Source organism: Mobula hypostoma, chromosome X1 (genome assembly GCF_963921235.1).
Source record: "Mobula hypostoma chromosome X1, sMobHyp1.1, whole genome shotgun sequence".
Taxonomy (NCBI): domain Eukaryota; kingdom Metazoa; phylum Chordata; class Chondrichthyes; order Myliobatiformes; family Myliobatidae; genus Mobula; species Mobula hypostoma.
In genome coordinates this window covers 38,667,835-38,680,490 of record NC_086128.1, presented here as the reverse complement: position 1 = coordinate 38,680,490, position 12,656 = coordinate 38,667,835, and positions in this window count along the sequence as shown.

Sequence of the window (12,656 nt, the reverse complement as noted above, 5' to 3'; positions counted from 1 at the left end):
AAAGCACACGGTATTGGGGGTAAGGTATTGGTGTGGGTGGAGAATTGGTTAGCAGACAGGAAGCAAAGAGTGGGAATAAACGGGACCTTTTCAGAATGGCAGGCGGTGACTAGTGGGGTACCGCAAGGCTCAGTGCTGGGACCCCAGTTGTTTACAATATATATTAATGACTTGGATGAGGGAATTAAATGCAGCATCTCCAAGTTTGCGGATGACACGAAGCTGGGTGGCAGTGTTAGCAGTGAGGAGGATGCTAAGAGGATGCAGGGTGACTTGGATAGGTTGGGTGAGTGGGCAAACTCATGGCAGATGCAATTTAATGTGGATAAATGTGAAGTTATCCACTTTGGTGGCAAAAATAGGAAAACAGATTATTATCTGAATGGTGGCCGATTAGGAAAAGCGGAGGTGCAACGAGACCTGGGTGTCATTATACACCAGTCATTGAAAGTGGGCATGCAGGTACAGCAGGCGGTGAAAAAGGCGAACGGTATGCTGGCATTTATAGCGAGAGGATTCGAGTACAGGAGCAGGGAGGTACTACTGCAGTTGTACAAGGCCTTGGTGAGACCACACCTGGAGTATTGTGTGCAGTTTTGGTCCCCTAATCTGAGGAAAGACATCTTTGCCATAGAGGGAGTACAAAGAAGGTTCACCAGATTGATTCCTGGGATGGCAGGTCTTTCATATGAAGAAAGACTGGATGAACTGGGCTTGTACTCGTTGGAATTTAGAAGATTGAGGGGGGATCTGATTGAAACGTATAAGATCCTAAAGGGATTGGACAGGCTAGATGCGGGAAGATTGTTCCCGATGTTGGGGAGGTCTAGAACGAGGGGTCACATTTTGAGGATAGAGGGGAAGCCTTTTAGGACCGAGGTTAGGAAAAACTTCTTCACACAGAGAGTGGTGAATCTGTGGAATTCTCTGCCACAGCAAACTGTTGAGGCCAGTTCATTAGCTATGTTTAAAAGGAAGTTAGATATGGCCCTTGTGGCTACAGGGGTCAGGGGGTATGGAGGGAAGGCTGGGTTCTGAGTTGGATGATCAGCCATGATCATAATAAATGGCGGTGCAGGCTCGAAGGGCCGAATGGCCTACTCCTGCACCTATTTTCTATGTTTCTATGTTTCTATAACAACAAGCAATGTCAGCAAGACAAAGGAATTGATTAGGGTCTTCAGGAAGGGAAAGTTGGGAGAGCATGCACTAGTGCTTGTTAGGGTGTCAGCAGTGGAAAGGGTGAGCAGCCTAAAGAATCAGAATCAGAATCCTTTATTATGGCCAAGTATGTGGACACATACAGGGAATTTGATGCCGGTTTCCCTGAGCTCTCGCTGCACAGAATCAAAGGGTAAACAAAACAATAGTGCAAATAATCGTGAACTATATACAATGAGGTATACCAGTGTATGTACAGGTGGACTTGGTTTATAATAGACAAAAATTCAAGTGTTCATAAGATTGATGGCATACGGAAAGAAACTGTTGTTGTACCTATTTGTCCTGGCACACAGTGATCTAAAGCGCCTACCAGAAGGAAGGAGTTGGAACAGGTGATGTCCAGGGTGTGATGAGTCTACAATGATGCTGCTTTCCCACTTCCTGACTCTAGATGCATATAAATCCTGGATTGAGGGCAGCTTCACACCAATAATCCTTTCCACAGCCCTGACGGTACTTTGGAGTCTATTCTTGTCTTGGTTGGTAGCTGATCCAAACCAGACAGTGATGGACAAACAGAGAACAGACTGGATTATTCCTGAACAGAATTAAATCAGCAGCTCCTGAAGCAGGTTGTACTTCTTGAGTTGACATAGGAAATACGTAGGAAAAACAGGAAAAGGTGTTAGCATCTTAGAGGATCTCTCCTGGGCCACACACATTGATGCGAGCACAAAGAAGGCACGTCAGTGGCTCTACTTTGTTAGAAGTTTGAGGAGATTTGATACATCATCAAAAACTCTTACAAGTTTCCACAGATGTGCAATGGAGTGTATTCAGACTGTCTGGATCACAGCTTGCTATGGAGCCTCCAATGCAGAGGATTGCAGGAGGCTGCAGAGAGCCGTAGACACAGCCAGGTCCATCAAGGACGTCACCATCCCCGCCACTGGGAATACCTTCAAGAGGTGGTGCCCCAAGAAGTTGACATCCATCATTAAGAACCATCATTATCTGGGACATGCCCTCTTCTCATTACTATTGTCAGGGAGGAGGTACAGGAGCTTGAAAACCCACACTCAATGATTCAGGAACAACTTCTCCTCCATCATCAGATTTCCAAACAGTTGATCAGCCCATGAGCACTACCTCATTATTCTTTTTCTTTCTGCACTATTTATTTTGTAATTTACAGTAATTTTATGTTTTTACATTGTAATACTACTGTAAAACAACAAATTTCATGTCATGTGCGACAGTGATAATGAATTTAATCTGATTCTTAGCTGGAAGTTGGCTTGAGATGTTATAAGTTATCAAAGTTACCTCATTAACAATCCAATTTCACACTTATATATGCAATTATACCTTAACCAAACGAATACATTCATATAACCATATAACAATTACAGCATGGAAACAGGCCATCTCGGCCCTTCTAGTCCGTGTCGAACTCCTACTCTCACCTAGTCCCACCGACCTGCACTTGGTCCATAACCCTCCATTCCTTTCCTGTCCATATATCTATCCAATTTAACTTTAAACGACAACATTGAACCTGCGTCAACCACTTCTGCTGGAAGCTCGTTCCACACTGCCACCACTCTCTGCGTAAAGTTCCCCCTCATGTTACCCCTAAACTTTTGCCCTTTAACTCTCAACTCATGTCCTCTTGTTTGAATCTTCCCCACTCTCAATGGAAAAAGCCTATCCACGTCAACTCTATCTATCCCCCTCATAATTTTAAACACCTCTATCAAGTCCCGTCTCAACCTTCTACACTCCAAAGAATAAAGACCTAACTTGTTCAACCATTCTCTGTAACTTAGGAGATGAAACCCTAAAGTTCTAAGTTCAGTTTCCACAAATCCCACTCTTACTTACCGGTGCGTCCCTGACACTCTTATCATTCAGATTTAATATGAACAAGATGGGTGATCCCAGCCTTTATCAATACTCTTCAGAGATTGTCTGACTGGTGTCAGTGGTCGCACAACCAGGACTTGTGATATGCACCAGCTGCTCATACAGCCATCCACCACCTGCTCCCTTAGCTTCACGTGACCTTGATCGGGTGCGCTAAGCAGGTGTTTAGTTTATCAGCACTTTTAAAGTTAGCCAAACCTTATGGCTCTTCTGGAGGAGGTGAGGGCTGTCCTCGGAGAACTCACAGTCTCTTTCTAATATCCTTCTCTCATCCTCCTCCCGTCCCCTGCTTTCTTGGTTCTCTTACTATTTCCCAAGCACATCAGGATTCATGTAAAAGGGAAACATGTTAATAAAAACTGCCTAGATATTTCAAGATTGTTCACAGTGCAACTAATTCTTACATTGGGAGAAAGAAAGTTCCTCACATTCCTTACATTGGGCAACACAGCAGCATGGTGGTTAGCATAACACTATTACAGAACCAACAACTGGGGTTCAACTCCTCCGCTGTCTGTACGAAGTTTATACGTTCTCCCCGTGACAGCATGGATTTCCTCTGGGTATTGAAGTTTCCTCTCACATTTCAAAGATGTACGGGTTAGTAGATTAACTGGTCACATGGGTGTACTGGGTGATGTGGGCTCGTTGGGCTATGCCGTATCTCTAAATAAAAATTCAAAATCTGATAAATTATGTATGCAGGTTGAACAGCTAGCACTTAAACTTTATAGTTGTCTGCATATACTCAGCAAATCTAAATCCGTAAAGAAACAACATTATGTTTAATACCATATTTTTTTACCCTACTAACCCCAATATTGTAATAACCACACCCTCATGCTTTTATGTAGAAGTCCCGTTTATGTGTTGCTAAGGGACATCTGGAAACCGTTTCTCAAAGGCACCCCTAGTCTTGCACTTTGGCTGGTTGCAAGATCAAAATAATATTGCTGTAAATAGCTTCTGAAATTTTAAATTTGGGGAATACATTTCTGTGATTAGCTTATACAGAGTGAAATCACAGGAGACCTCGAGCAAGCACTTACTGGAGGTAGAGAAGGGAACCTGAATCCAGAATTAAATCCTACAGATACTCTTGGATGCATATGTGTGAAAGATTGGTCATGTTTAATGATTTAAAAGTATGCATTTCACACAAGTGGAAAACTGTGAGTAAAAAAATACAGCAGTTAAATTGCAGAGAGTGAAATTATGAACCTGATACAGAGAAGGGCTTGCCGGAGTGTGTATAATAACTGTAATTATGTTCAAGTTACATAAACATAGACTTCCCTTGAAGAAATTCATGCATTGGTGATCTTAATCACTGCAAGCGAAAAAATATCAGAGTATCAGGTTTACAATATATGCAAGCATGGAATACATCATGTCTGGCTGGAGCTTATTGGAAAGTAAATGTGCCATGTCGTCCCACTCAACTCAACCCTCCCAGACTGTAAGTAACACTAGAAAAACAGTTGATCTAAATCAGACTAGACAGTGGTGTCTTCCCATAGCATTGCTTCATTCCTAATCCTGTCCCCAATTCCTGTTTCCAAAAAGGTGCCAACTTTTCTAAGCTGTGTAGAAGCTTTCAGCGGTACAGAAACATAAGTTAGTGAACCTGTGACGCAAAGTTTATAGAATAAATTCTCTTTCACTGACAGCTGCCAATTTGCAACAGAAGGCTTCCAAAAGCTGCAAATGACCAAATAGTCTGATTTAGTGATGTTTAATTGGGGAACAAGGTGCTCTTCTGTCAGATAGTGCCATAGAATTGCCATAGTCATCTGTGGGAGCAAACAGAGTCTCTTTGGAAAGGAGGCACTTACAAAAGTGCTGAAATTCCAAAAAACTATACTGGAGTAAGCAAACGGATTTTTGTGTTCAAGCATCTATAAAGGGAGATCAGGCTGAGTGAGGATAACAAGTCTTTATCAGCTCCTTCAGTCATCCTACAGTAAAGACAGCACCATGGAGCCATTGAGGTTTGCAACACAGATGGAAGGCAGTTCTATTCTGATCAACAAGTCTGCTCTCTGCCTCTCCTTTTCAGCTCAAACATTTATGCACTATCTCTGCATCAACTATTTCCTATTGCAAAGCGTTCCATGTTCCAGTGACTATCTGGATGTAAACATTGTTCTTAATCTTTTTCATTGGTGCGAGTGGGAATTTTAAACACACATGCCCCGCTGGACCTTTTAATGGGGTAATAGTTTGTCCCCCTTCACCTTATAAAAACCTAGTTAATTTATAAACCTCTATTTAATCTCATGCTTGACAGCCCTCCATTGCCCAAAGGCATGAATTCATCTTTAATGGCTTCAACAAGACCAAACCAATTAATACTTGGTTCTATTATCAATTTATTTATGTTCCTTATCCATTTTTGGGTATGATCTCTCCAAGTTGTGCCCTTGTGATGAGTAACCTTCAACACTATCTAACAGTAAAAGATTGCCTTATATCAACATTTAATTTTTATGATCATAAGCTTCTCACAGAGGCTGATGAAGCTCTGGAATTCTCTCCCCCTGGGGTTATGGAGACTAGAGGAAGTAGATTTATATTTGAAAGAACACGAAATTGAGGGCTATGAGGAACTGGTGGAGAAGAGGGAGTGAAGCCTGGGGCAGATCAGCCTCAATTATATTTAATAGCATGACTGGCCTGAGAAATTATACCCAGAGTGACCTCCTCCTGCTCCTACTTTCCTGTGTTTGTAAGAATATTAAGTAGATAGAAATGGTACTGAAGGGCAATTATCAGAATCCTGCTGCATTCTTGTAAATTGGTGTTAAAAACATCTAAGAATCCAAAAATACTTAAAAATTATTGAACTAACCTTAGAAGTTATTTAGAAATATTTTATAAAAATGTTCTGGATGAAACAAGTGGCCAAGACACAATGGGCACAATAATATACCAGTACAATCTTGCCATGTTCCATTGTTGCTAACAGTAAAAGATTCTGCTGAGGTGTGTCCCATCCTCTTGAAAGATAAGCATTTGCTTCAACTGAGAGCTCAGTCAGTGTGTGGAAAATGGCTTAGCTCGAAGAGCTCCAGTTCTGCCTGCACCTGGCTTTCATGCTCGCCAGTAGAGGTCAGCAGAGAGCGGTCACAGGAGGAAGATGGTAATACACAAAAAGTGCTGGAGGAACTCGGCAAGTCAGGCATCATCGATGGACAGTACTAAACAGTCAACCTTTCAGGCCCAGACCCTTCATCAGGACTGGAAAGAAAGGGGCAGAAGCCAGAAAGTGCTGAAGTTTAATCATCTTAATGAGCATAGCTTGAAGAAATCATACCCAGAAATTGATAAAGAGCATTAATTGGCTTTCATAAAACAAAGTATCAGAATCAGAATCAGGTTTATTATCACCGGCATGTGTTGTGAAATTTGTTAACTTAGCAGCAGCAGTTCAATGCAATACATAACATAGATGAAAGAAAAAAAAATAATAAAATAATAATAATAATAAATAAATTACATTATACATAATAGATTAAAATCATGCAATAAACAGAGATAATATATATTAAAAAAGTAAGGTAGTGTCCAAAGCTTCAATGTCCATTTAGGAATTGGATGGCAGAGGGGAAGAAGCTGTTCCTGAATCACTGAGTGTGTGCCTTCAGGCTTCTGTATCTCCTACCTGATGGTAACAGTGAGAAAAGGGCATGCCCTGGGTGCTGGAGGTCCTTAATAATGGACGCTTCCTTTCTGAGACACCGCTCCTTGAAGATGTCCTGGGTACTTTGTAGGCTAGTACCCAAGGTGGAGCTGACTAAATTTACAACCCTCTGCAACTTCTTCCGGTCCTGTACAGTAGCCCCTCCATACCAGACAGTGATGCAGCCTGTCAGAATGCTCTCCATGATACAACTATAGAAGTTTTTGAGTGTATTTGTTGACATGCCAAATCTCTTCAAACTCCTAATGAAGTATAGTCGCTGTCTTGCCTTCTTCATAACTGCATCGATATGTTGGGACCAGGTTAGGTCCTCAGAGATCTTGACACCCAGAAACTTGAAACTGCTCACTCTCTCCACTTCTGATCCCTCTATGAGGATTGGTATGTGTTCCTTCATCCTACCCTTCCTGAAGTCCACAATCAGCTCTTTCATCTTACTGATGTTGAGTGCCAGGTTGTTGCTGCGACACCACTCCACTAGTTGGCATATCTCACTCCTGTACGCCCTCTCATCACCACCTGAGGTTCTACCAACAATGGTTGTATCATCAGCAAATTTATAGATGGTATTTGAGCTATGCCAAGCCACACAGTCATGGGTATAGAGAGAGTAGAGCAGTGGGCTAAGCACACACCCCTGAGGTTTACCAGTGTTGATCAGCGAGGAGGAGATGTTATCACCAATCCGCACAGATTGTGGTCTTCTGGTTAGGAAGTCGAGGATCCAATTGCAGAGGGAGGTACAGAGGCCCAGGTTCTGTAACTTCTCAGTCAGGATTGTGGGAATGATGGTATTAAATGCTGAGCTATAGTCGATGAACAGCATCCTGACATAGGTGTTTGTGTTTTCCAGGTGGTCTAAAGCCATGTGAAGAGCCATTGAGATTGTGTTTGCCGTTGACCTATTGTGGCGATAAGCAAATTGCAGTGGGTCCAGGTCCTTGCTGAGGCAGGAGTTCAGTCTAGTCATGACCAACCTCTCAAAAAGCATTTCATCACTGTAGATGTGAGTGCTACCGGGCAATAGTCATTAAGGCAGCTCACATTAATCTTCTTAGGCACTGGTATAATTGCTGCCTTTTTGAAGCAAGTGGGAACATCTGCCCATAGCAGTGAGAGGTTGAAAATGTCCTTGAATACTCTCACCAATTGGTAGGCACAGGTTTTCAGAGCCTTACCAGGTACTCCATCAGGACCTTCCACCTTGTGAGGGTTCACTCTCTTTAAAGACAGCCTAACATCGGCTTGAGACAGAGATCACAGGGTCATCAGGTGCAGCAGGGATCTTCACAGCTGTAGTTATATTCTCCCTTTCAAAGTGTACATAGAAGGTGTTGAGTTCATCTGGTAGTGAAGCATCACTGACATTCATACTATTGGGTTTCACTTTGTAGGAAGTAATATCTTGCAAACCCTGCCAGAGTGTTCGTACATCCGATGTTGCCTCCAACCTCGTTTGAAATTGTCCATTCACCCTTGAAATAGCCCTCCGCAAATCATACCTGGTGTTCGGGTACAGGCCTGGGTCGTCAGGCTTGAATGCTACAGATCTAGCCTTCAGCAGTCGACGTATCTCCTGGTTCATCCACGGCGTTTGGTTTGGGAATGTACAGTATTGCGTACAGGTGTTGGGATATTATGTTGAAATTGTATAAGACATTGGTGAGGCCTAGTTTGGAGTACGGTGTGCAGTTTTTGTCACCTACCTGCAGGAAAGATGTCAATAAGATTGAAAAAGTGCTGAGAAAATTTATAAGGATGTTGCCAGGACTTGAGGACCTGAGTTATTAGGAAAGGTTGAATAGATGAGAACTTTATTCCTTGGAGCATAGAAGAATGAGGGGAGAGTTATTAGATTATGAGGACACGCAGTCCTCTTTTATTGTCATTTAGTAATGCATGCATTAAGAAATGATACAATATTCCTCTGGTGTGATATCACAGAAACACAGGACAGACCAAGACTGAAAAACTGACAAAAAATACATAATTATAACATATAGTTACAACACTGCAAGCAATACCGTAACTTGATGAAGAACAGGCTGTGAGCATAGTAAAAAAGTTCAAAGTCTCTGAAAGTCCCACATCTCACGCGGATGGGAGAAGGAAGAAAACTCTCTCTGCCATGCCCGACCACAGTCCGACTCTGAGTCGTCTGAAAACTTCGAGCTCCGACCAGCCCTCCGACACCGAGCACCATCTCTGCTGAGCGCTTCGACCCCAGCCCCAGTCGCCAGCAGCAGGCAAAGCCAAGGATTTTGGGGCCTTCCCTCCAGAGATTCTCGATTGCACAATAGCAGCGGCAGCAAACCGGGCATTTCAGAAGTTAGTCCAGATGTTCCTCCGTGCTCTCACGGCTTTGATAGAGGTATTCAAAATTCTGAGGGGTATAGATAGGGTAAGTGCAAGCCGGCTTTTTCTACTGAGGTTGGTTGAGAATAGAATGAGAGGTCATAGGTTAAAGACCATAAGATATAAGAGCAGCATTAGACAATTTGGCTCAACTAGTCTCCTCCGCAAATAAAGGGTGGAAGGTAAAATATTTAAGGGCACATGAGGGGGAATTTCTTCACTCAGAGAGTGGAAAGAGTACAGAATGAGCTGCAAGTAGAAGTGATGGATGAGAGTTCGATTTCGACAGCTAAGAGAAATTTTGATAGGTACATGGATGGGAGGGGGACTGTGCTGTAATATTTTATGACTTTATGACTCTAAATTGATAGTAGATCCAAGTTTTACACTGTATGGTCTTGTTGAAGCCATTAAAGATTAATTCATGCCTTTGGACAATGGAGGGCAGGCAAGGATGAAGTCAAATAGAGGTTATAAATTAGCAAGGCTTTCTGTATTCTTCTCCCTTCCTCTCCAATCCTGATGAAGGGTCTAGGTCCAAAACATTGACTGTTTATTCCCTTCCATACATGCTACCTGCTTTGCAGAGTTCCTCCAGCATTTTGTGCGTGCTCAAGATTTGCAGTATCTTCAGAATCTCTTGTGTTAAGGAAGATGGTAGGTATTTTATTAGGGCAGAAATCAATTTTGGATCAACTGTCTGGTGCACACAGCACCCCATTACCTGACATTTCATTCTACTGCATTCAATAGAAATTAACATCTGGCAGTAAGTAAAATCCAGTGAGGCCTATTTTATATCACCACTACAGAGCCAATGAAACCAAGTGGAGTCTCACAACTGAGATAATGAATTAGAAACACTATGACATCAAGATATTTATGGACTAATATTGCACTACAGATTTAATTTCTCATCCATCAGGAAACCATATTACTTGAATCAGAATCAGGTTTAATATCACCAGCATACGTCATGAAATCTGTTGCCTTTGCAGCACTAGTACAATGCAGGACACAATAATAGAGAAAAAACTGAATTACAGTAATTACGTATATTAAATCATTAAAATAAATAAATAGTGAAGATAATAGTAAACAAAAGATAGTGAGGTGGTGTTCATGTCCATTCAGAAATCGGATGGCAGAGGGAAAGAAGCTGTTCCTGAATCATTGACAGTGTGCCTTCACGATTCTGTACCCCCTTCCTGATGGTAGAAATGAGAACAAGGCATGACCTGGTGATGGGGGTCCTTAATGCTGGATGCTGCCTTTTTGAGGCATCGGTCCTTGAAGATGTCCTGGGTGCTGTGGAGGCCAGTGCCCATGCTGGAGCTGACTGAGTTTACAACTCTCTGCAGCTTAATTTGATCGTGTGCAGTAGCGCACCCCGCCCCCATACCGGAGAGTGATGCAACTAGTTAGAATGCTCACCACGGTACATATGTAGAAATTTGGTGACATAACAAATCTTCCTAAAACCCATACAGCTAAATGAATAAAATATACACAATAATATTTCTGTGGTTTTCTTTTGTTTTGTGGTTGCTTTCTTCTTTCCTCTGCGCAGACACATCACTGCAGGGAGTCTAAGAGAGAAAGGTTCCAATGCCATTTCATGGCCTCTTGATGTCAGTCAAGGCATCCTTTTAGTATCATGAGCTGAAATTGATTGTATCCTATTCAATGAGAGCTGCTTACAGCAATGTGCTGAAGTGTTCCAAGAAACTGCAAACCCATGAAAGAAATCCTCTCGGGACCAGGCTCCCCAATGAGTCAGTGTGGAAAGCCGTCTCTCACCGGGCAACAAATGCTCAATGAGTTTTTTTGGGGTGAGTATGTTTTTTTAATATATACTCAGTGGCCACTTCATTAGGTATCTCCTGTAGTCCATCCACTTCAAGGTTTGAGGTTTTATGCGTTCAAAGGTGCTTTTCTGTACATCACTGTGTAGCATATGGTTAATTGAGTTACTGTCAGCTTGAAACAGTCGGGCCATTCTCTGATCTCTCTCATTAACAAGACATTTTTGTCCGCAGAACTGCCACTCATTGGATTTCTTTTTGTTTTTTTCACACTATTCTCTGTAGACTCGAGAGCAAGGGTTCCCAACCTTTTTTATGCCATGAATCAATACCATTAAGCAAGGGATCCATGGACCCCAAGTTGGAACCCTGCCTTGAGACTGGCACAGGGTCCGGCCCTGTAGCTCAGAAGAGTAGGGAAAGGAAGAGGAGGGCAGTAGTAATAGGGGACTCGATAGTTATGGGGTCAGATAGGTGATTCTGTGGACGCAGTCCAGAGACCCGGATGGTAGTTTGCCTCCCTGGTGCCAGGGTCCGGGATATTTCTGATCGCGTCCAAGATATCCTGAAGTGGAAGGGAGAGGAGCCAGAGGTCGTGGTACATATAGGTACCAATGACATAGGTAGGAAAAGGGATGAGGTCCTGAAAGGAGAATATAGGGAGTTAGGAAGGGAGTTGAGAAAAAGGACCGCAAAGGTAGTAATCTCAGGATTGCTGCCTATGCTACGCGACAGTGAGAGTAGGAATGCAATAAGGTGGAGGATAAATGTGTGGCTGAGCGTTTGGAGCAGGGGGCAGGGATTCAAGTTTTTGGATCATTGGGACCTCTTTTGGCGCAGGTGTGACCTGTACAAAAAGGACGGGTTACACTTGAATCCTAGGGGGACCAATATCCTGGCAGGGAAATTTGCGAGGGCTACTGAGGTGACGTTAAACTAGAATGGTTGGGGGGTGGGAATCAAATTAAAGAGACTAGGAGAGAGGAGGTTAGTTCACAAATAGAGAAAGCTAGTAGATGGTGTGTGAGGGAGGATAGGCAGGGGACAGAGATCTGGAGCACTCAGACCGAAGATGTAGGGGACAAGGAAGAAAAAGACAACAAAGTTGTTTGCTCCATTAAGGATAAAAAAGAGAGTATGAGGTGGAGAGTTTCTTAAATGCATCTATTTTAATGCATGGAGCATTGTAAGAAAGGTGGATGAGCTTAGAGCATGGATTGATACCTGGAAATATGATGTTGTAGCTATTAGTGAAACGTAGTTCCAGGAGGGGTGTGATTGGTAACTAAATATTCCTGGATTTCATTGCTTCAGGTGTGATAGAATAGGAGGGGCAAGACGGGGAGGTGTTGCATTGCTTGTCAGAGAAAATGTAACAGCGGTGCTCTGGCAGGATAGATTAGTGGACTCATCCAGGGAGGCTATTTGGGTGGAATTGAGGAATGGGAAAGGTGTAGTGACGCTTATAGGGGTGTATTATAGACCACCTAATGGGGAGCGAGAACTGGAAGAGCAAATTTGTAAGGAGATAGCAGGTATCTGTAGTAAGCACAAGGCTGTGATTGTGGGAGATTTTAATTTTCCACACATAGACTGGGAAGCCCATTCTGTAAAAGGGCTGGATGGTTTGGAGTTTGTCAAATGTGTGCAAGATAGTTTTTTGCAACAATACATAGAGGTACCAACTAGAGAAGGGGCAGTGT